The sequence below is a fragment of the Microtus oregoni genome, unplaced genomic scaffold (genome assembly GCF_018167655.1).
Source record: "Microtus oregoni isolate MIOR12 unplaced genomic scaffold, Mior012 000026F_ref0000081, whole genome shotgun sequence".
Lineage (NCBI taxonomy): Eukaryota > Metazoa > Chordata > Mammalia > Rodentia > Cricetidae > Microtus > Microtus oregoni.
The window spans coordinates 8,061,635-8,084,848 of record NW_024543085.1 but is presented as its reverse complement, the minus strand read 5'-3'; the positions used below and the strand labels follow the sequence as shown (position 1 = coordinate 8,084,848).

Sequence of the window (23,214 nt, the reverse complement as noted above, 5' to 3'; positions counted from 1 at the left end):
CCATTTGCTTGCAAATTTCATGATGTCATTTTTTAATAGCTGAGTAATACTCCACTGTGTAATATACCACATTTTCTTTATTCATTCTTTATTGGGGGACATCTAGGTTGTTTCCAGATTTTGGCTATTATGAACAAAGTTTCTATGAACTGTTCTTGTGATATGATTGAGCAGCCTGTCGTCTTATGGCCAAGAGTGTTATAACTGAGTCTTAACGTAGACTGATTTCCAATTTTCTGAGAATCTCCCATATTGATTTCTAAAGTGATTGTGCAAGTTTGCATTCCCAACACAATGTAGTAGAGTTGTGGGAACTCATTTCTATTTAAACAAGGATATTGGGTACGATGGGTATGGTCAGTTCTGGATATGTGAATTGACAAGAACTGAGGAGCGTGTAAGCAAGATTGAGTGTTACAGCTCTGGATTTGCAAAGGTATCCTGACTTATCTGGGAGCCAGCCTATACCTAGAGCTGCAGAAGGACAATTCTGGAGGGTAGAGTCACAAGAGGACATCTCTGGAGTCCGGGGCCGCAATAGGACAGCTCAGGCCTGGATGGCAAGCTATCCTGACTGGACGAGATATACCTGGAGCTGGGGCACAGTTTACAATGGTCTCCCCACCGTATAGAGCATCCCTGCTCCTCTCCTAGAGACAACCTCTACAGCTGAACTCTGCTCTGTTCCCTAATGGAACCTCCTAACAGAGGTATCTCCTTCTATGTATACCAAGATGTTATATCTTATGCTACAATCTGCTAAAGGGGAAGCGTCTGCAGAAATCTGGCAATCTCTTCTGGCTCTTGTGAAAAGTTGCTACTTTTTTCTGTTCAGCCTTACTCAGCCCCCTTAAGAGCCTGAGCAAGATTTTTTTTTTCTGCTCAGTCCCTTGAGGCATGTCTTAGCAAGGTTCTTCTGATTTTCACCCAAGACTCTTTGGAGAAAGAGATTTATTTGGGAAGGAATTCAGGAGAGTGGCTGCTTCTGCCAGGGTGGGAAAGGACAAAAGCCCCAACTGAACTGGCTAGGGGGACTTATTTAGGGCTTCAAGGGGTGGAGTTTTCCCAGGAAGATTATTTTATGTTCAGTGATTGGATAGCTTTCCTGCTCAGGGATTGGTTAGTTTAGGTGTAGCTGGTCAGGAGAAAAGTAGGCTCTAGTTTCAGGACCAACTATTTCTTTTTTTTTTTTCATTGAGAAAAGGAAAAAAAAAGTTTCCCCCTCCTCCCAGCCTCCCATTTCCCTCCCCCTCCTCCCAACATTCTCCCTCTCCCCCCAATCCTCTCCCCTTCCTCTCCAGTCCAACGAGCAGTCAGGGTTCCCTGTCCTGTGGAAAGTCCAAGGTCCTCCCCCCTCCGTCCATGTCTAGGAAGATGAACATCCAAACTGGCTAGGCTCCCACAAAGCCAGAACATGAAGTAGGATCAACACCCCGTGCCATTGTCCTTGGCTTCTCATCAGCCCTGATTGTTCGCCATGTTCAGAGAGTCCGGTTTTATCCCATGCTTTTTCAGTCATAGTCCAGCTGGCCTTGGTGAGCTCCTGATAGATCAGCCCCACTGTCTCAGTGGGTGGGTGCACCCCTCGTGGTTCTGACTTCCTTGCTCATGTTCTCCCTCCTTCTGCTCCTCATTGGGACCTTGGGAGCTCAGTCCAGGGCTCCAGTGTGGGTCTCTGTCTCTATCTTCATCCATCACCAGATGAAGGTTCTATGGTGATATGCAAGATATTCGTCAGTATTGCTATAGGATAGGATCATTTCAGGTTCCCTATCCTCATCTGCCAAAGGAACTGACTGGGGACATCGCCTTGGGCTCCTGGGAGCCGCTCTAGGTTCAAGTCTCTTGCCAGCCCTAAGGTGGCTCCCTTAACTAAGAATTGTGCTTCCGTGCTCCCCTATCCAGCCTTCCTTTATCCCAATCATCCTGTTTCCCCAAGTTCCCCCTATCCTCCCCTTCTCACTTTTCTCTCCCCATCTCCCCTTACCCCCAACCAAGGAGTCCAACAATAACCACAATAACTCAAACATCTAGAGACCCTTCACCAGCACAACTCAAAGAAAGGAAACACACAAACTCTACTACTAAAAAAGTGACCGGAATTAACAACCACTGGTCATTAATATCACTTAATGTCAATGGGCTCAACTCACCTATAAAAAGGCACAGGCTAAGAGATTGGATACGAAAACGGGATCCAACATTCTGCTGTTTACAAGAAACACACCTTAACCACAAAGACAGGCACCTACTCAGAGTAAAGGGATGGGAAAAGGTTTATCAAGCAAATGGACCTAAGAAAAAAGCAGGTGTGGCCACACTAATTTCTAACAAAGTTGACTTCAAACTCAAATCAATCAGAAGAGATGGAGAGGGACATTTCATACTCATAACAGGAACAATTCATCAGGATGGAGTCTCAATCCTGAATATCTATGCCCCTAATATAAAAGCACCCACGTACGTAAAAGAAACATTACTAAAACTCAAGGCTGCCATCAAACCGCACACACTAATAGTAGGAGACTTCAACACTCCTCTCTCACCAATGGACAGGTCAATCAGACAGAAACCTAACAGAAACATAAGAGAATTAATGGAGGTAATGAATCAAATGGACTTAACAGACATCTATAGAACATTCCACCCAAATAGGAAAGAATATACCTTCTTCTCTGCAGCTCATGGAACCTTCTCGAAAATTGACCACATACTTGGTAACAAAGCAAACTTCCACAGTTACAAAAAAAATATTCATAACCTCCTGTGTCTTATCAGATCACCATGGATTAAAGTTAGAATTCAACAACAATGCTACCCCCCAGAAAGCCTACAAACTCATGGAAACTTAACAGTCAACTACTGAACCACACCTGGATCAAGGAAGAAATAAAGAAAGAAATTAAAGTCTTCCTCGAATTCAGTGAAAATAAAGAAACAACCTACTCAAACTTATGGGACACTATGAAAGCAGTCCTGAGAGGAAAGTTCATAGCACTAAGTGCCCACTTAAAGAAAACAGAAAAAGCTCACATTGGAGACTTAACAGCCCGCCTGAAAGCTCTAGAAAAAAAAGAAGCAGACTCATCTAGGAGGAGTAGAAGACTGGAAATAATCAAACTGAGGGCTGAAATAAACAAAATAGAAACACAGAAAACAATCCAAAGAATCAATGAAACAAAAAACTGGTTCCTGGAGAAAACCAACTGTTTCTTTCACTGTTTTTTTCCCCCTTTTTAGCTCCAATTTTAGAATCAGTGTTAGGAATATTTCCTAACAGAGCCTCTCTGTTGGTGCAAAGAACTCCAATCAAACCAGTTTAGACCGAATCAAAAATATCCACATTTAATGAATGCTGCACTTTAGGGTGGCTGGGAGCATTGCGGGGGGGGGGGGGTGGTGCAGAGGGAGAGCACATGCAATACCTAATACTACTAGGTCCTTTTTTTCTGGTGTGAACCTAAATACCCTATGGGAGTGGTTCTGACCATCCCCATGCTTGGCAGGCTAGGAATTGGAGTCTAAGCACTTGGTAGGCTAGGAATTAGAGTCAAGACCAGGTCAATTCCCAGGCCAGGGGCTGGGGTGACACTTCCAACTAAATATTACATTTCAGACTCTGGATATAGAGTTGTTAGAGGGTTAGGGTCTCACTTTTGACCAAACATCCCAGAGTCCTTGGATCTAGGGGTATCTGCTCAAGTCTGGCTACTTCCTGCAGGCAGGGGGCAACGTGGGGGAGTGGAGAGCTGGGAGTTGGTGCACTCACGGTCAGTGAGAGGTGTGACTGGAGCAGCATTCGGCTTGCTGCCATCCTGGAGTCCTCAGGCAGTTGTTTTGTGAGGGATGTGAGAAGGCAGGTGGCTGGGAGAAAAAGATAATGTTATTATTGGCTCTATGAAATGGAGCTAGCAATGGGATGGGACACAATAGCAGATAAAACCAGATTTTACTTGGCAGATAGTTTTGATCCTGAAGAGTTGGTACCAATGGTGAAGTCCCAAGAACTGGTGCAGGTCTTTGGCATTGTCTAGGGAGCCCTTTGTGGGTTGGTCTTGGCCCAGGCAGCAGGAGTGACCTGTAAAATATGCTTGAAGCTGGCTGGGGTTAGAAAAAGGCTCTGGAGACTCTTAGTTTTTTTTTTTTTTCTACATGATTTTTGATATAGCAGTAGAACTTTTCCAGGAACTTGTAAGAGAACTGGAACAGATTTACATCTTGGTGTTATAGCAAAAGGCTATTGCTTTAGGTTAAAAATTTTGAACATTTTAGCTGAACCTTTGAAGATACACTTGAAACCTGTTAATTCTGGACTATGAAGCCTTCTAAAGAGGCATGCCTGTCTGTATTTTAGGAGGAAACCTCATTAAATGTCATGGATAAAATAATAAGTTAAAAGTACCTTAGATTGTCAAATGCCATTAGACAGATCTGGGAAAGATAAGTGAATAAAAATGAGAGAGCTTTTTAGCTATGCGGGCAATCCCAAATCTTCTCCTTGGCCCTTGGAGAATGCCAGTCTTAGAAACGGTGCTTCCTGTTGGCTTCTGAGTATGAGAGGCCCAAAGATTTTTCCTGTGGGGGGAAGATTTTAGTCAACCTATCTTGGCAGGTTGAGATCGATCCACGAAAGGTGTTCAGGAAGCTGAAGAGGTGAAAGGGTGCTTTTGCTGTGTAGGTTGCTTTGCCAAATTCAAAGAAAAGGCCTGGAGGTGGAAGGTCTTCTGTCTTCTTGGATGAGCTAAAGGGTGCTCTGGAAGCTTGTGTGTTTGTGTTAGAGGCAAGTTTTGTTAAATGCCATACCCTAAGATCTATAAAGGCACTTGAGAACCTGTTATTTAAACTGGGCAATTAAGCTAAATTTAGGCTTGTATTTTATCTGATAAGTTACAGTTACCTATGCTAGTAAATGTAAAGAGATTAAAAGGAATATTTTAATAAGTCAAAGAATCTTAAAATGAGCACACATGCACACAGAAACATTTATAAAGTTATGCAGACATACTGTGGCCATATTATTTTAAGAGGCAGACAAATAAAGCACTTTTGGAAACCTGTGTAGGCAGGCGGCAAAAGCCAGAAACACATAGAGGTGGTTCTATTAAGGACCAGAGTAGCAGACACTGCAAGAGGGAACAGAAACATAAGGACGAAATATCCATACAGTTTTAAAGTGGAATGACAGGGGAAAAAATGGATCCCTTGTAGAGAGTCAAACAGCTAGAGGTGGGAGGGGTCTAGAGTGATCCCAGCATAGGTTGCAGAAGCTAAGGAGAGTAGAAGGACCCAGGGCAGGGACAATTTTTTTTTTTTTTTGGTTCTTATTTTTATTTTTTTTGATTTATTATTTTTTTCAGGATTTTTTCTTTTTTTTTATTTATTAAGGTTTTCTGCCTCCTCCCCGCCACTGCCTCCCATTTCCCTCCCCCTCCCCCGATCAAGTCCCCCTCCCTCATCTGCTCGAAGAGCAATCAGGGTTCCCTGACCTGTGGGAAGCCCAAGGACCGCCGGAGAGGCGGAGAGCAATTTTTTTTTAATATTTATTTATTATGTATACTATATTCTGTCTGTGTGTATGTCTCCAGGCCAGAAGAGGGCATCAGACCTCATCACAGATGGTTGTGAGCCACCATGTGGTTGCTGGGAATTGAACTCAGGACCTTTGGAAGAGCAGGCAATGCTCTTAACCACTGAGCCATCCCTAAAATCCCAGAGTGAGAGAAACAGTAAACAACTGGGGGGGGGGGAGACCAGAGTGATCCAGGTATAGGCGACAGGGGCTGGCGAATCATCCGGGTGATGGCCTCCATTGTCCTCAGCTGGTGGAAAGGGAGTGGGGTTTAGACCCCCAAATCTGGGTCAGGACAGGAGCTGGCCATGGCTCTGGGCATGGAATTGAAGTGGCAAACCATGGGCTATGAATCAGTGGAAGAGAGGTGGAGGGGGAGACAGACAAACTATGGGCTACCAATCAGCAGAAAAGGGGGGCTCGGGTACATGCATCTGGAAATTTCAGGTTATGGATTCTTAGCCCCAATTTAAAAGGATTTTTTTGTAAAAGGCCACTTAGGGGCATTTGAGTAATCTACTTGGAATTGTAAGGACCCGTTTTAAAAGTCTATGCCCAATGGAACTTAAATCTGTTGTGGTACATCCACTGAACAGAGCCCTTGAGTCAAAAGGGGCTGTGTGAGAAATGAATGGGGGACATCTACCCACACCCAAGTCACATCTCAGCAAAAGTCTGGCTTCTGCTGCGTGGTTCAGGATCCCAGTGTGGTCCACTGCTTCAACGAGAGCCTGAAAAGCAAAATGGGTCACCTCTGGGAACTTACCGGCATAGAGCAAAAGAAGGGAAACTCAGATGCTGAGTCTGGTGAAGAACTTGGAGGATTCGTCTTTTCCAGCACAGCGGCACTATGCCAATACGAAAAACCAGACCCTCCATGGTAGAACCTCCATGATGTTAGGAATATTTCCTAACCAAGCCTCTCTGTTGGCACAAAGAACTCTAATCAAACCAGATTAGACCAAATTAAAAATACCCATGTTTAATGAATGACACGCTCTCAGGTGGCTGGGAGCATGGAGGGGAGGGGGGGTGGTAAAGACAAAAAGAAGAGCACACACAAAATCCAAAACCATGTGTTCCTTTTGTTGGCATGAGTCTAAATACTTTGTGGGAGTAGTCCTGTCCTGACCCTCTCCGGGAAGGGGTCAGTGCTTGGCAGGCTGGGAATTGGCATCTAAACCAAAGCAATTCCCAGACCAGGGGTTGGGGTGACACTTCCAACTCAATATTATAGTCAGGGCATATTTCTTTCACTGGTTCTGGTTCTATGTGTAAAGTGTGCTTCTTTGGCACTGGTTTCAGAGTTAGGGTGTGTGTCTTAGATTCTGGGTTCAGGGCTAAAACTGTATTTTTCACTGGTTTAGGCTTAAGATCCAGGGTGTGTTTCTTCTACTGGCTCTGGTTCTGGGTCAGAGTGCTAGATTTTGTGCTCAGGGATTGGTTGATTTCTTTGGCTGGCCTTTTACCCTACAGACATGGGTCACATATTCTTTTGTACATGGAAGATTTCCTGACATCCTGGCTCAGTGATCTGGTCATGAATTCTGTATTCATGAGTGTGTTATTTCCATTTTATCCCTTAATAAAGAGACTTCCTTGAATTCCTGCTTTCTCTGGCACCCAACTTGGGTCATGAACCCAGGGCCCTGGGATTAAGAGTCTCATTCTATACCAACTGAGCTAGCCAGGCCAAGAAGTGACTCCCATGTGCTGAACTGTAATGCCTCATGGTATGAAGGCCAGGGGAGGAGATGGTGTGGTCAGACTTCCTGAGGCTGCTACCAGCTGAACTTAATGACCTGAGGTGCAGCTATGAGAGCAACCAAGACCCAGCCGCTCGGCTGTGAACTTCCCTTTCAGTGCAGGACTTGGCCAATTCTGTCTGAGGGAAGGTAGCACAGGATGTAGTTTTTCCATCTGTGGATAGTTAGGTACAGACTAGGGTTAATATTAGCATAAAAAAAAGAGCTTTTAAATCATCCTGATCTAGTTTTGATGGTTCCTCTACAGAAAGAAAAAGCCTCTTGGTGGAATCTCGCATGGCAGAGGAGAACACAGGTTCCAGAACAGCCTAAACCCCCACCTGGGGGCAGTTGAGATCCAACGACATTTCAACTATTGCCTGTGACACTTCACTTTTTGTCTTGACTTGGTTATTTTCAAATCTATTCCATAAGAAGGTATCAGTGAGTAAATCCCTACTACATCCTTTCTTGAAGCCAGTATTTTTTAAAATATTTATTTATTTATTATGTGTACAATATTCTATCTGGGTGTATGCCTGAAGGCCAGAAGAGGGAACCAGATCTCATTACAGATGGTTGTGGGCCACCATGTGGTTGCTGGGAATTGAACTCAGGACCTTTGGAAGAGCAGGCAATGCTCTTAACCACTGAGCCATCTCTCCAGCCCCCAGTATCTTATTTTTATTTGATGTCTCAAGAAGGCTTTTTCTAGACTCTGCTATATCAGTTTATCAAACTTTAGAGTCAAAATAGAAACAGAAAGTGGAAGGGCCTCTTCCCCACTGTGGCCTCTAGTCCCCTTCTACCTGTTGTCCTGTGGTTTAGAGGATGACAATGCCCACTTCTGTTGTTATGGGAGCAAGTCCAACTGAGGCTTCTATAGGGTCCACCTGTCCCAAGAAAGGGATTCACATTCAAAGTTTTGGAATTTATTGGTTGTGGGCTGACTCTGACTTTGAGCTCTACTTTGCTGATTTTTAATTTCATCTCCATATAAAAATGTATTCACGGAGATAGCATTGCTGTACTTTTTCCCACTACCCCAAATGGAGGCTCTGTCCTCAAGGCAGGCTTTTCTCCTATTTCTTGATGAGCCATTCTGATAATTGCCTGCTGGGTAAGGTATTCTTCTAGTCTTTGAAAGCCTTCCTGGGAAGACAGATCAACAAAACATCCCAGAAATTCTCAGTATTCTATGCACGGATACCCCAGCTCATGATCTAACTCCTTTCCTAGTCATTCAATGCTTTGTTTTTGGTCAGATTTTGTGATATTGTGGAAGAAGCCTGCTTTTTTTTTAATGAGGCGTTTTCCAGAGCTTTTGGAAATCTTTTGCCTTGGATGGACTCAGAGGCCCCATGAAAGCTCCCAGTGTGGTCACAGGATCTTTGGGGATATTTCTAAATTGTTCAGCATTAGAGGCTTCAGCTTTCTTCTCTAAGAACCACAGCTCTCCAATGACAGGAGAAAAAGTGACTTCTGCTCTCAGAAGTTGCCCATAGTAGTGATACATTAAGTATTTTCTAATCCTTTCTTTCAGTTCTGCAGATTTGTTTTTGCTTCTTTCACAAATTACATCTTCAGGTGTTCTTATTTATTCTTTGGATTTTTCTCAATCAAAAAGTATGAAGAAAGCACAATGACGACATCCACATTCCCAAAGTTACAAGGAAAATGCTAGGGTGTTTCACATCCCACTCTTTCAGGAGTATTCAGATAATGGCCAATAATGTGGAGGGTGCACTTCTGCAGTATGTCCATGTTATCATCTGGGTGTACGAGACACCTAAACTCAGGGTTCTTCAGAATCTCTGGTGTCATTTAGCACTCAGAAGCTTGATTCTATTTGTCAGTAACATGCATGAATTTGTACCTATAACCCTCTTGTACAATGTTTGAATTGTCTTCAGATACAATGAGATGCTGGGGATTATTCAAGATAAGATCTGAAAAGGTATGTTCTTGCCCTTTCTCAATAGCTTTCCAAAATGTGGCAGTGAGGTCCTGTGTACAGGGTTTTTATAACTTTTGCTCATTCTTTAGTTTTCCCTTTGCTCTGCATCCTTTGCAGGATGAGCTGTCACTTGTGATTTTGATCTTAGCCATTTTGACAGATGTAAGATGAAATCCCTATGTACTTTTGATTTAGATTTCCCTTATGGCCAAGGATGTTAAACATATTTTTCAGTGTTTCTCAGTCATTTAAGATTCCTTTGTTAAAAATTTCTGTTTAGATATGTACCCTACTTTTATATGAATTATTTGATTTAGTTATATGTATTTCCTTGACCTCATTATATATTTTGAATATTAGCCCTCTTTCAGATGTGGAGTTGGTGAAAATCTTTTCTCTTTTTGTAGATTTTTTTTTTTTTTTGGTTTTTCGAGACAGGGTTTCTCTGTGGTTTTGGAGCCTCTCCTGGAACTAGCTCTTGTAGACCAGGCTGGTCTCGAACTCACAGAGATCCGCCTGCCTCTGCCTCCCGAGTGCTGGGATTATTTGTAGGTTTATATTATTTCCTTTTGATGGTGTCTTTTGCCACAGAACCCTTTAAGTCTCATGAAGTTCCATTTATTAATTGTTTATATTATTGCCTGTATCATTAGTGTCCTGCACAGCAAGTTATCTCCTGTGCCAATTCATTCAAGGCTAATCCCCACTTTGTTTTCTATTATGTTAAGCATATCTTGTTTAACATTGAGGTCTTTGATCTACTTGGACTTGAGTTTTCTGCAATGTGATAGGCATGTATCTTTTATATTATTCTACATAAAGACATACAGTTAGATCAGCACCATTTGTTGAAAATGCTCTTTTGTTCTAGTGTGTATTTCTGGTTTCTTTATACAAAGAAATCAGGTATTAATAGGTGTATGGATTTGTGCCTAAGTCCTTGATTTGATTCCACTGATCAACCTTTCTGTTTTATGTCAATGCCTTGCATTTTTTTTTATTACTAAAGCTCTGTAGTGTAGCATGAAATCAGGGATGGTGAAACCTCTGGAAGTTCTTTTATTGTGTAGGATCATCTTAGTTATTCTGATTTTGTGTTTTGTTTTTCCATATGAAGTTGAGAATTTTTCTTTCAAGGTTTGTGAAGAATTGTGTGGGAATTTTAATGGGGAATTGCCTTGAATCTGTAGATTGCCTTTGGTAAGGTAGACATTTTTACCATGTTAATCCTATTGTTCCATGAGCATGCTATCTTCTCCAATTTCTTCTTTCAAAGTCTTGAGGTTATAGCCATACAAGTGTTTATTTTGCTTGGTTAGAGTTAATCCAAAATATTTTATATTATTTGTGGCTGTTGGGCAGGGTGTTATTTCCATGATTTCTTTTTCAGCCACTTGTCATTTGTATATAGTAGGGATACTGTTTTATTTGAGTTAAATAAGGATATTAATGACACTGAAGATATTTATCAACTGTAGGCATTCTTTGGTAGAATTTTTGGACTTGCTTGTGTATATTAATTATCACATAATCTGTGAATAGAAATACTTTGACTTCTTCATTTTTAATTTGTTTCCCCTTGATCTCCTTTAGTAATCATATTGCTCTAGCTAGAACTTTAAGTACTATATTGAATAAGTGCGGAAAGAGTGGAAAGCATTGTTTTGTTTCTGGTCTTGGGGAACTTGCTTTCAGTTTCTTTCCATTTTATTTTAAGTTGGCTATTGGATGTTATTAAAATTACCTTTATTGTGTTTAGGTATGTCCCTTGTATCCATAATCTTTCTAACACTTTTACATGAAGGGGTGTTAGATTTCATCAAAGGCTTTTTCTTCATCTAATGAAAGAACCACTTTTTTTTTCTCTCAATTCGTTTATATGGTGGATTACATTGACAGATTTTCATATGTTGAACCACCCCTGAATCTCTAGGATGAAGCCTACTTTATCATGGTTGATGATTTTTCCTTTGATGAATATGAAGTATCCTTCTCTATCTTTTTTTTATTAATTTTGGTTCGAAGTCTATATTATTAGACATTAAAATAGCTACACCAACTTGCTTCTTGAGTTCATTTGCTTGGAAAATCTTTCCCCAACAATTTTCTCTGATATGTCTACTTTTTGAAGTTGAGGTGTGTTTCTTGTATGCAGCAGAAGTATAGATACTGTTTTCACATCCATTCTGTTAGCATATGTTTTATTATGGGGAATTTGAGTCCATTAAAATTGAAGAATATTAATGACAAATGCTTGCTAATTACTGTTATTTGATTTTTGTTATTGCTGTTGCTGTACGTGTGTGTGTATGTTTTTCTTCTTTTTGTTTTGCTGGTATAAGATTATTTCCTCTATTTTTATTGGTGATGTGTGTACTTTACTTCTTTAGGTTTGATTTTTCTCTTCTAGTACCTTTTATAGGATTTTACTTGTAGATTTGTTATTGTGTAAATTTTACTTTGTCATGGAATATATTGTTTTCTTCATTTATGGTGATTGAAAGTTTTGCTGGGAATAGTAGTCTGGAATGGCATCTGTGGTCTCTTAGAGTTTACAGGATATCTGTGGAAGACTTTCTGGTTTTTAAAGTCTCCATTGAGAAGTAGGATGTAGTTATAATAGGTCTGCCTTTATATGTTCCATTGCCACTTTTAGTATTCTTTCAGTGTTATGCATGTTTAGTGTTTTGATTATTATTTGCCATGTGACAAGGAGACGTTCCTTTCTGGCCACATTTATTTGATGTACTGTATGATTTTATAGTCATGTCTTTCTTTAGGTTAGAAAATTTTTCTTTTAAAATATTTTAAAAATATTTTCTGGGCCTTTGAATTGGCATTCTCCTTCTATTCATATCACTCTTAGATTTGGTCTTTTTATGGTATCCCAGGTTTCCTGGATTTTTTTGTGTGAGATTTTTTTTTAGATTTAACATTTTCTTTGACATGATTTCTATCATATCTTCATCATCTGTGATTTCTTCTTCCAACTTGTATTCTGTTGGTAATGTTTGAAAATTCCTGTTCTCTTACCTAGATTTTCCATTTCCAGAATTCCCTAAGTTTCTGTTTTCGTTATTGATTCTATTTTTAAGGTCTGGAAAAGTTTTATTCATTCTTTTCAATTTTATTGATTTTCATTCTAGTGTTTTCTTTTTTTCCCTTCTATTTTTTTAAGGATTTTATTCTCCTATTTAAGGATCTCTATTATCTTCATAAAGTTGATCTTAAAGGCCAGATTCTTGTGCTTTAGTTTGTGGAATAGTCAAGGCTTATTGTAGTGGAATACCTGGGATTTGGGGGTGAATTATTACCCTGCCTGTTTTTGATTGTCTTCTCACATTGGTGTCTAGGTGTCTGGGTTTGGGGTAATTATAGGCCTGAATTTGTCTTTGTTGGATGGGTATTTTGTTCCTTCATTTCTGATCCTCCTTTGGTCTTTTTGTTTTTGTGGCCTGTAGTTATGGCAGTAGGTGTGAACTCTCGACAAGAAAAACGTCTCTGTATGAATCAGGATTTACGGAGGTGGCGAGGGATGTAAGGATGAAATGGTTTTCTGAAGGGAAGGATACTTCTGCTTCTTTTGTGGCAATGAATAAAAGGAAAGCATTGAGTTTGAGAGGGTATAGAGAGCAAGAATAGGTTTGGTAGCACAAATAAGAGATGTTTCCTGTAAAGTATAAAAATGTCTGGGTTAACACAAGTGTCTGAAGTGGAACATTTGAAAGGAAAATTTGTAAGGAGCAGTTTCAGAGTGTGAAAGAACAGAGGGGAAAGTTTGTTCTGCTAAATGTGTAGTGAGCACTACCACCTTATCCTGAATATCAGTGTAATTAGATATTAGAATATATATTTTAATCAATGAAAATAAGACAACTCCTATTTGGAAATCTAAAATACAAAACAAATTATAATTTGGGACTATATTAAAAATACTATTTAATACATATTAAAATAGTACCTTATATAAAATTCAATGCTAAACATTGATGTGCATCTCAATGCCTATCCTTTTAGTCCAAGAACCTTATAGATTCCTTGAAAGGTACTTATACTTGGAATATTAAATTTAAAGGATTAATTTTTTCTTTATATACTAATATAGATCTGTATACTTTTAAGGTCAATGATACATTGATAATTTTAATTTTATCTTGTACTGCAGTTTAACCAAATAAGATGATTAGGCATCTTTTCCAAATTGTCTTGACTGCTTGATTTAAATAAACTGCTTCATCACTGGAATCTGCCTGCCATAACTTCCTCTCAAATTTGATCTGTTGTTTTCCAATTAGCAAAGCCCTGCAGCTTCACTACAGAATGGCTATGTAATACATCTTGGGCCTTAACAAGGTACTTTTTGATGTATTTCAATTATGATGAAGAAAGCAGTATCTTAATTAAGGAAACATTCCATTTTGAGGCTGTTTAAAGTGCAATTAAAGTTTATGGTTGAAAGACTCCTGTTAAGATGGGTGTCCCCTCTGTAGTTAGTAGAAGTGATGTGGGAAGCTTAAGCTAGGGCCTTGAGAAACAACTCAGATAGATGCAGAAGGCTAGTGCAGCTGAAGATTGCTAGGAGGCCAATTACACCACAGTTGGTATTTAAGGATAGTTCTGTCAGCAATATTGAAATATATTTAAATATGTATAAAGATATAGTTCTGTATAAAATTATATATAAAGATATGTGTGTATATATAAATTATATACATATATATTAAAAAGATTTGGGAAAAAGAAAATTTCCTTTGAAATTAAGGGAATTTAAATAGCAGAATTTGGTGTGACAAAAGTTCACTGATTTGGCAACCATGTCAGTGTGCAGAAAAGAAAATTAATCCTACATGTATTATGCTGAACTCTATAGATTTAAAAATTAGTTGATATCTCTGTTTAGCCCTGGCTTTTCCCCACTTCACTCTGTAGACCAGGCCAGCCTTTACAGAGAAATCCTGTCTCAAATCACCAAAACACAAAAGAATTAATATGATTTTTTTGAGACCTAAAGCAAAGAGACAAGGTATTCTACCAGGGTTAATTTTATCAAATGCTTCCGAATGGTGGGGTGCAATACAGTATGGATCACTGAGTTCCCCCATTTTCCTTCTGTAAAGATTTGTTTGAATGTTAGAAAGGAAACTAACAATTAGATATGATCTAATTTCTGAACTAACATATCGTATCATACATTAAAATGTAGTTGTCACACTAAAGAAAAACTGCTAGGATGCAAATATCATATTGACAGTCTTAAAGTTGATATACTTCACACTCATTCTATGTTTAGAGGGTTGCAGCTTGTTGTCTGAGGCTGTTCGTTTGTTTCCTGGTTGTTGAGACCAGACTTAATTACACAGAAACTGTATTATTACAACACTGCTTGGCTTATTAGCTCATGTTTCTTTTTGTCTACCTCTTATATCTTAAAATAACTCATGTCTATTAATCTGTGTAATACCATGTGGTTGTGGCCTACTGGCATATTTCCATACAGCATCTAGCATCTGTCTCCTGTGGAGGTTGATGGAGGAAGGTCATTGGCTAATAAAGAAACTGCCTTGGCCCATTTGATAGGCCAGCCCTTAGGTGGGTGGAGTAAACAAAACAGAATGCTGGGAAGAAGGAAGTGAGCTCAGATGTGATGCCGCTCTTCTCCAGGGCAGACGCAATGAAGCTCCAACCCAGGATGGACGTAGGCTAGAGTCTTCCTGGTAAGCTCACCTTGGGGTGCTACACACATAAATAGAAATGGGAAATCAAGATGTAAGAATTAGCCAGTAAGAAGCTAGAGCAAATGGGCCAGGCAGTGTTTAAATGAATACAATTTGTGTGTCGTTATTTTGGGGCATAAGCTAGCCAAGCGGCCAGGAGCTGGGTGGCAGGAACATGACCCACAGCTCCTTTAACAGGAAGTTACATGATTTATCCCTGACTCCACCTATTTTGCTATATCTCTTCCAGCCTGACTATATTCTGCCATGCTATAGGCCAAAGCAGATTCTTTTATTAACCAGTGGTTGTAAAACATATTCATAGCATGCAGAGGGGAATCCCACATCATCTCTTCTTTTCTGTGTAAATAAAAGGGAAGGTTCTAATTTTAACATAGCAAGATTACATACAACAAAACAATTATCAACCAAGAATTACAGTTATAATATTTAGCCCATTTACATTTGGCAAATAAGGAAAATACTCTATCATTTATTCTATTTTTGTGAATCTAAAGTTTTATATCTAACATCTTTTATAATTATAACTACCTTTCTTCAACTCCATCAAAGACTTCAGAAGGATATAATATTACCTAAATAAATCGGAAGTGCATTGTAAGCAACTTCCAAAACATTAGAATTTGCATAGATATCTTGCTGTCTGGACAGTCACTAAAAGTTTGTATCATTGGAGCATCCATCTTTTCAGCTTATAGGCCCATAGTATGTGGCAAACTTTACCATGAAGCAGGAAATTTGAAGGATAGTTCCACCTATATTGGTAGTTTGTCAGTCAGTCTCTGCTGTGTCTTGCAGAATGTCTGGTAGACTCTTTCATGAAGCAGGAACCCTAAAGGACTGTGTCATCTTTAGGCAAGTCATTTTTTCTGTGAGTCCTCCATGTCCAGTTCATGGAAAATACTATCAACCTGCCCAGGAAAGAGCAGTTTCTTACCCAAAAGGCTAAAAAACTCCATAAGGAGCATCTTTGATGTCCATTATTCTCTTGAAGTACATTGGTGCTGCTAGGAAAAGATGTGTCTCATTGTCATGAAAAGTCCTAAACACTTAAAACATTTTAAATGTCATATTCTGTTAGGCTTTGAAAGATTTGAAGATCTATCTAACTGAAATATATCTCTATATATCTAGAAAGCCTAGCTAACATGAGTACAAGCTTAACTATTATAGATAGTTATCTATTAACATAAATTTCTTAATTATACGTTATATTTTTGAATGAATTGCACAAACACAACACCTTAATCAAGAGCAAAAATATACATATAACAAAATTGACCTGAAATTTGTATCAATAAACCAAGATCCATTCCAGCGCAAAGTATTCATCTCTATAGCATATGCCCCTTTAAATGTAAACAAACATTTATAAACAATACTTGGGTATTTGGGAATAGTTTTCTCCAAACTGCCTCCTGCTTTTTGTATGGTGAAGTAGTTTTGGGGTTCATGGAGATCTTTCAGGGGGTCTTGTTCCTTGAATGACATTAGTCTGGAAAGTATTCACAGGTTCTTATCCTCTGTGGAAATAAAAGCAGACCCTCTTTTCCAAAGTAACATATCCTTAGACCGAAATTTTGAAGTCAAGACATGTTGAAAATACATATGTTGGTTTAGTTTAGCAACCTGTGCAATGAAATATCTCTCTGTACTTAGCTCTTTTTCTGTCAAAAACAACACAGTAATATACATAATCCATACTCTCTTTGTATATTTCATCTTTACATTTTTCTTTACTTCATTAATCTAGGACTGTCTGTACTCTGTCTCTTTAAAGATTTTGTTTAATTTTTTAAAACTATTTACTTCCTTTTATTGACTCTTTATATTCTTTCTTCTCTCTCCAAAGCCTATGTATATTTATCCAACACTGTGACCCACTCAGAGGTCTTTTTTATCTGAATCTGTCTTTATTGTTTATCTATAATAATTTTCTGACCAGGAACACTTTAAACTGGTAAACGGGCATAGTTAGGCCAAATTCCGTGGTCCTGCATGTTGGTTCTACTCAGTCCAAAATGGTAGTGGCATGTTTATTGCCTCTAAGAGCCATTCTCTCCACTCCAGATCTAGGCACAGGTAGCAGTGGGTTTGTGTTGCTATTAAACTATTGTAGTTCTCTGATCATAAACCCCATTTAAGTGCTTGGCCTCTTAAAAGAGTCTGAACTGTTTGTGCAACTAGCATGAACCAAGAAGCTGCCATTTCTCATGCTGAGTCAGTGAGCCTTCTATAAAAGGAACCACATGCTCATGCTTACCACCAGCAAGCAGAGCCCATCTGAAAAAAAATTAGGCTAAAACTTTTTTTTTTTTTTTTTTTTTGTGGCTAGAATCTCTTTCCAAGCTCTGTGAGGTTTTGTGTGGATTTAGTCGGCACACATTTGTGTGCCAGTCTGTAGACTGAGGCTGTTTGTTCATTCCCATCCACCCAGACCTGAAATAATTACACTGAAACTATGTTAATTGGAACACTGCTTGACCAATGACTCTAGTGTACTCGTAGCTAGCTCTTACATCTTAAGTTAACCCATTTCTATTAATCTGTGTATCACCACATGGTTGTGGCCTGCTGGTATGGTTGTGTCTAGCATCTGTCTCCTATGGTAGATACAAGACTTCTCCCTGATTTGGCACACTCTCTTGCTATATCCCTCTAGCCTGACTATATTCTGTCCTGCTATAGGCTGAAGCATATTCTTTTATCAATCAATCATTGTAAAACATATTCACATCATAAAGAGAGGAAATCCACACCAGTAGCTCACACATTTTTTCTTTACTTCTTCCTTCTTTCTCTGTCTCCTTCCTTCTTTATCTTTTTATTTCTTAGATATAAAAATTTGATATGGCCTTGGATTTCAGCCACTTTAAACTTTATTACAATTACTATCATTATGAAAAATTACTTGCTCCCTAAGGTTTATATAACAGGCTATTAAGAAAGAAAGATACAGAAAAGTCATTTTACATTGGTATTAGTTTGACTGAGCTCAAGGCTAAACTGTTTGAACATTTTTTAAAAAGTTACATTTTGACCTTTGAGTTTGAGTTTTTTTTCACAGAAATTCAACTAATAATGTAGTGCAAAGTATTTTCATATGAAATAACTCAGTAAGTACAATCCAATGAATTTTGGAGAATGATTGATTGTTTTGTTTTAGAAACATGATCATCATTGACTCAGGCAGGCAGCTATGTCAGTTGAATACTAAAATTGATTACCTCATCTCATTAGGTATACATAGGAAATTTGAGAATTATATACATTAGATACCACTACTAATTATCTTTCAGTACTAATAGATTTTTTATATTTAATGCATGTCTCAGCTACTATAAATCATATAAGTTATTTTATTCTAATTTATATCATTATATAAAATTAATTAAAATAGATATCCCCATGTACATATATATTTATATGACTTATAATACAGGAATTAAGTATGACTTTTGCAACTATATCAATAATTAGATTGGAAATAAAGCCAAGAGCTATTGATAATACTTTGGGTAAAATTTTCTTATTGTTACAAGATTTTTCTGTTTTACTAGTTGAATTAGACCTATCCTTGCAATACAAATTTTTCAGTTTTTAGAATTTATAATTTAAAATCTAAATATTAATGCTTACCATATCATTACGTACCTATTCAGCAAATGAAATTCTGTGAGGTATCGTTAGATATAATGCAAGTTATGTTATATAATAAAAGGATTAGAGAATGAAACAAATGATATTATGGATATGTGGTATACATGCAGTAGGTTCGCACAAATACATTCCCTTTTTTGTCAACCAAGAGTCTAAAACTTTCAGAACTCTACCAGTATAAGCATAGGAGAGTCCTCTGATTTCTGATATTGTCATTTGATAGAACAGACATCTTTGGGGAAACTGCTCATTCAAAGCTATTTTTTTTTAATTGAAAAAAAAAAAACAAATTTCCTCCTCCTCCCAGCCTCCCATTTCCCTCCCCCTCCTCCCACCCTTCTCCCCCTCCCCCCACTCCTCTCCCCCTCCCTCTCCAGCCCAAAGAGCAGTCAGATTTCCCTGCCCTGTGGTAAGTCCTAGGTCCTCCCCCCTCCGTGCATTTCTAGGAAGGTGAACATCCAAACTGGCTAGGCTCCCACAAAGCCAGCACATTACGTAGGTTCAAAACCCCGTGCCATTGTCCTTGGGTTCTCATCAGCCCTCATTGTTCGCCATGCTCAGAGAGTCCAGTTTTATCCCATGCTTTTTCAGTCACAGTTCATCTGGCCTTGGTGAGCTCCCAATAGATCAGCTCCACTGTCTCTGTGGGTGGGTGCTCCCCTCGTGGTCCCGACTTCTTTGCTCATGTTCTCCCTCCTCATCGGGACCTTGGGAGCTCAGTCCAGTGCTCCAGTGTGGGTCAAAGCTATTTTGTAACAAATGTACAATGTTTGCGATAAATATACAAGATGAAGGTAGCCAACTTACTTACCCAAAACTAAAGCTGTTTGAAACAGCCCCAACACACCACAACTACACATTATGAATTACTCTGGTGGTTGCTGTATTGGTGGTAGGTGTGTACTGGTGATAGGTTTGTATTGTTGGTGGGTGTGTCCCAGTGGTGAGTGTGTATCTGTGTTGTGTGTGTATCAATGGTAGCTGTGTGCTGATGGTGGGTGTGCATCACAGAGACAGATCATTTAACTGAAAGAAACAGCCCAACACACCAGCACCTCAATAATGATGGATATTCGTGATGGAGAGGGGAGTTAACTAGACTTTCCATTGGTCAATGTTGCACCAAGTTTTATGGCACAATGATTTTACAAATGGTTGTTACTGTTGTTACAGAACAAGTTGTAACTCAGTGTTGCGTAATTACGTTTCTGTATAAAAATACTTGGAGATGTATATATTCTTCAACTACAAGAACTTAAATGGTTTTCATGGGTAGTCCTTACTCAACTGAAGTAAAATGTAGCATATATTAATAAGGAATTATGTGAAAATTATGAACTATATTAACATTTTTATAAATTGATATTTGTGTCAAATGAAAGTTGTTTTAAAAAACATTTGGAAGAGAAAATGATGTGGAAATAGGAGAAATTACCAATGACGAAAAGCCTAATTAAATCTTATCTGACTTATCAAATATGGAAGTATTTTTTACATGAATAAAGTTGCTATCTTGTAAACTTTAAAATACTTGAGGTAAATAAATACAATATAGAGCTGCTTGTAATGGAATAAAATTATAGGTAGATAATCTGATAATTAAACATGCTTGATGTTCATGAAGACCAAAATATTTTTATAATTTTTATATGTATCATCACATTTTTAAATAAAAAATATTAGGTATAGGTTGTTCTAAGTTTAAACCCAATTTCAATTTTACAGAATCCCAGCACTTTAATAAAACCTGAAATATTTATAACATTCTAGCTATGATTTCTACTATAGTGAATAGATAGCAAGAAAGTAAATATTCTTGTCTTGCCTATGATTTTAGTGAAATTGCTTTGAGTTTCTCTGTTTAAGCTTTAGATAACTTATAAGCTATCTGAATATTACCTCCCTCAATTTCTTCTCTGTTTTCTATGAATGCTACTAAATTTATAATTCATTGGCATCAAGTAGTGTTACAAATTAGAGCTAAAGTAGAAAATTTGTGTTTTTTTCTGGGAAAATTATATTAAGGAATATACTTTAATTCCCTTGTGGACGTTGTCAAAACAAGTTCTGTTCAAATGTTCTCTCCTGCAACTCCCAGTTCTTCACTTCTCTAGTTCACAGACGTTATCTGAACTATTAATTCAGTAGCTTATGACAAAACATCAAACTTTGTCACCAAAGAATATCTGCTGAGAATTCATTTATTTTATTCTTTAAATATCAATGCTTTGGTTCAACCCATGATCAATCAAACTGAAATTAATGGGTTTAGTCCTAGGCATGTTTCTTTAAAACTTATAGCCGTTCTTTCTCACTTTTAAGCGATTTTGAAAGTAGCAGCTCTGTAATATGGCCAGGAATGAGACGTTTTTGGAATATGATGATATTGGCAGTAGAATATATGCACACATCTATGGTGTATCCAGAAGAATTTTAAAGCAATGTGATAATTTGGATCCTGGCTTAATTTTGAACATAGATTGACAGCCTGGCAATCATAATGAATTATAGTAACTTGCATGGAAGCATTGTGATAATGTGGCAATTAACCAGGCAAATCATTACAACCATTTTTACTCACAACTGAACGGAGCATTTGAATGCAGTTTCCAGGGGTGAATAATGAATCTGCCAGCCCATTTGACTCATACACCATGTGAGTTAATCAATTTTTCCTATCAGTGGCTTTGAGATGAAATAAGCTCAGATGATTTAAAATAGAAATTGTTTACTTTTCATGATACTTATTTATTTTATGTGACCATGTGTATGTGGTAGGCACGTGGGTGTAGGTTAGAAGACTATTTGGAAAAATCACCTCTTTCTTTCTACAGTGTGATTCCTGAGAAATAGATTCAGGTCAGGTGACTGAGTCAGCCACTATTCCCTACTGAGCTTCCTCGGCAGTCTCTATAACTTATCTCCTAAGAGTTGAAACTTATTTTTTGAAATCAATTTGTAACAAATGACATTTTTTCTCTCTTTCAGAAAAATCCTAACTCCCAAACAATGAATACCAATAATAACTACTTTGTATTGATTATGTGCCAGGTGTTGAATGATGTGTGTAATTTTATCATCAGGAATTATATGAGGAAAGGGTGAAATTAGGAAAAATCAAATGTGTTTTCTGAGTATTCACATCTACCATGTGAATACTACAGGACACAATGTTTAGTCAATTAATCTGCCTCCAACGTTTATTCCTTCACCTCTGCACTCATGGTTTAGAGAGTGATTGTTACTATTAACTAACTAATGTTCCAATCCATACTCAGATTCTTCATTGTTTTAAAATATAATTCTTTTCATAAAACCAAAAAGAATGTAGACTGCCATTGTATATACAATGCAAATATGCATATGCCAAATATACAGGATGCATGTGAATATTATTTATATTACATATAAATAGATTTTAAGTTATTTCAAAATTTAAGCTAAATGTTTAACATCATAAATAAAGATACGTAGTTTTGCTCTCTGTATGTTATTATTACTATTTTAAATACACAAATGTTTGTTAAAAATAAGATAAATTAGTTCCAGGACAGGAACCAAAAGCTACGGAGAAACCCTGTCTCGAAAAGTCAAAAAAAAAAAAATAAGATAAATCTTTGTGTATTGCTTGTCTAACGATATAAATCAATTTTATTTCATTTATTTAACCTTCTGTGCTCACAACTACTTGTTTTGTTTATTCCTAGATTCCTCACAGCAAATCACTTATGTCTATATTCCTAAATCTCAAGAATTTCTCAACATATTCAAATAGTCACACAAAAATAACAACTTGGATTATCTTTAGGTTTTTGTATCTATGTCTTTTCAAATTCACAGTTTTCTACACAGCATATTTTTTTATATAAAGAAAACATATTTTGCTATTTTTGTTAAATAAGGAATAGATTTTCCCATATAGCCTCCTATATATTGTAATTTTAGATTTTGATGGGCTCTTCTCTCTTTGTTTTCTTCTTTAAATTGTTTTTATTGAGCTACACTATCCATTCCCTTTCCTCCTTCCTTCTCTCCCATCTACCCTCTCCAGTGACCTCTATGTACCGAAATTACTCAGAAGAACCTTTCTTTTTCACCTTCCTATGTAGATCCTTATAGATATGTCTTAGGATCCTCTTTGTTGTCTAGTTTCTCTGGGGTAGTGACTTGTGGTCTTGTTTTCCTTTGCTTTATATGTAAAAGCCACTTCTGAATGATTACATAGTATATTTGTCTTTCTGGGTGTGAGTTACCTCAATCAATATGTTTCCTTCTAGATCCATCCATTTAAACATTAAAAGGATGATATATTTTAGAAAGCTGTCCTTTCTTCAGATGTCCTCATAAGGAAATATATATTTAATTTTTAAGTGCATTTAGAAACTCTTAGTGAACACCACCTAAAGGCAAGAACTAAGAAGTTCCAGATAACTACCCTGTCTTTTCTTCATTTACCTTCCTAGAGCAAAATGCATAGCACGTCCTTATTAGAGTGTTGACACATGTAAAAAAATTCAGTGATAAAAAATTTTAAATAAAGAAGGCTTC

General features: G+C 37.8%; 1 pseudogene; it reads right to left on the bottom strand.

The window, feature by feature from the left end:
• Positions 1-8,194: 8,194 nt before the first annotated feature.
• Positions 8,195-23,214, bottom strand: part of LOC121463257 — a 99,102-nt pseudogene continuing 84,082 nt past the window's right edge.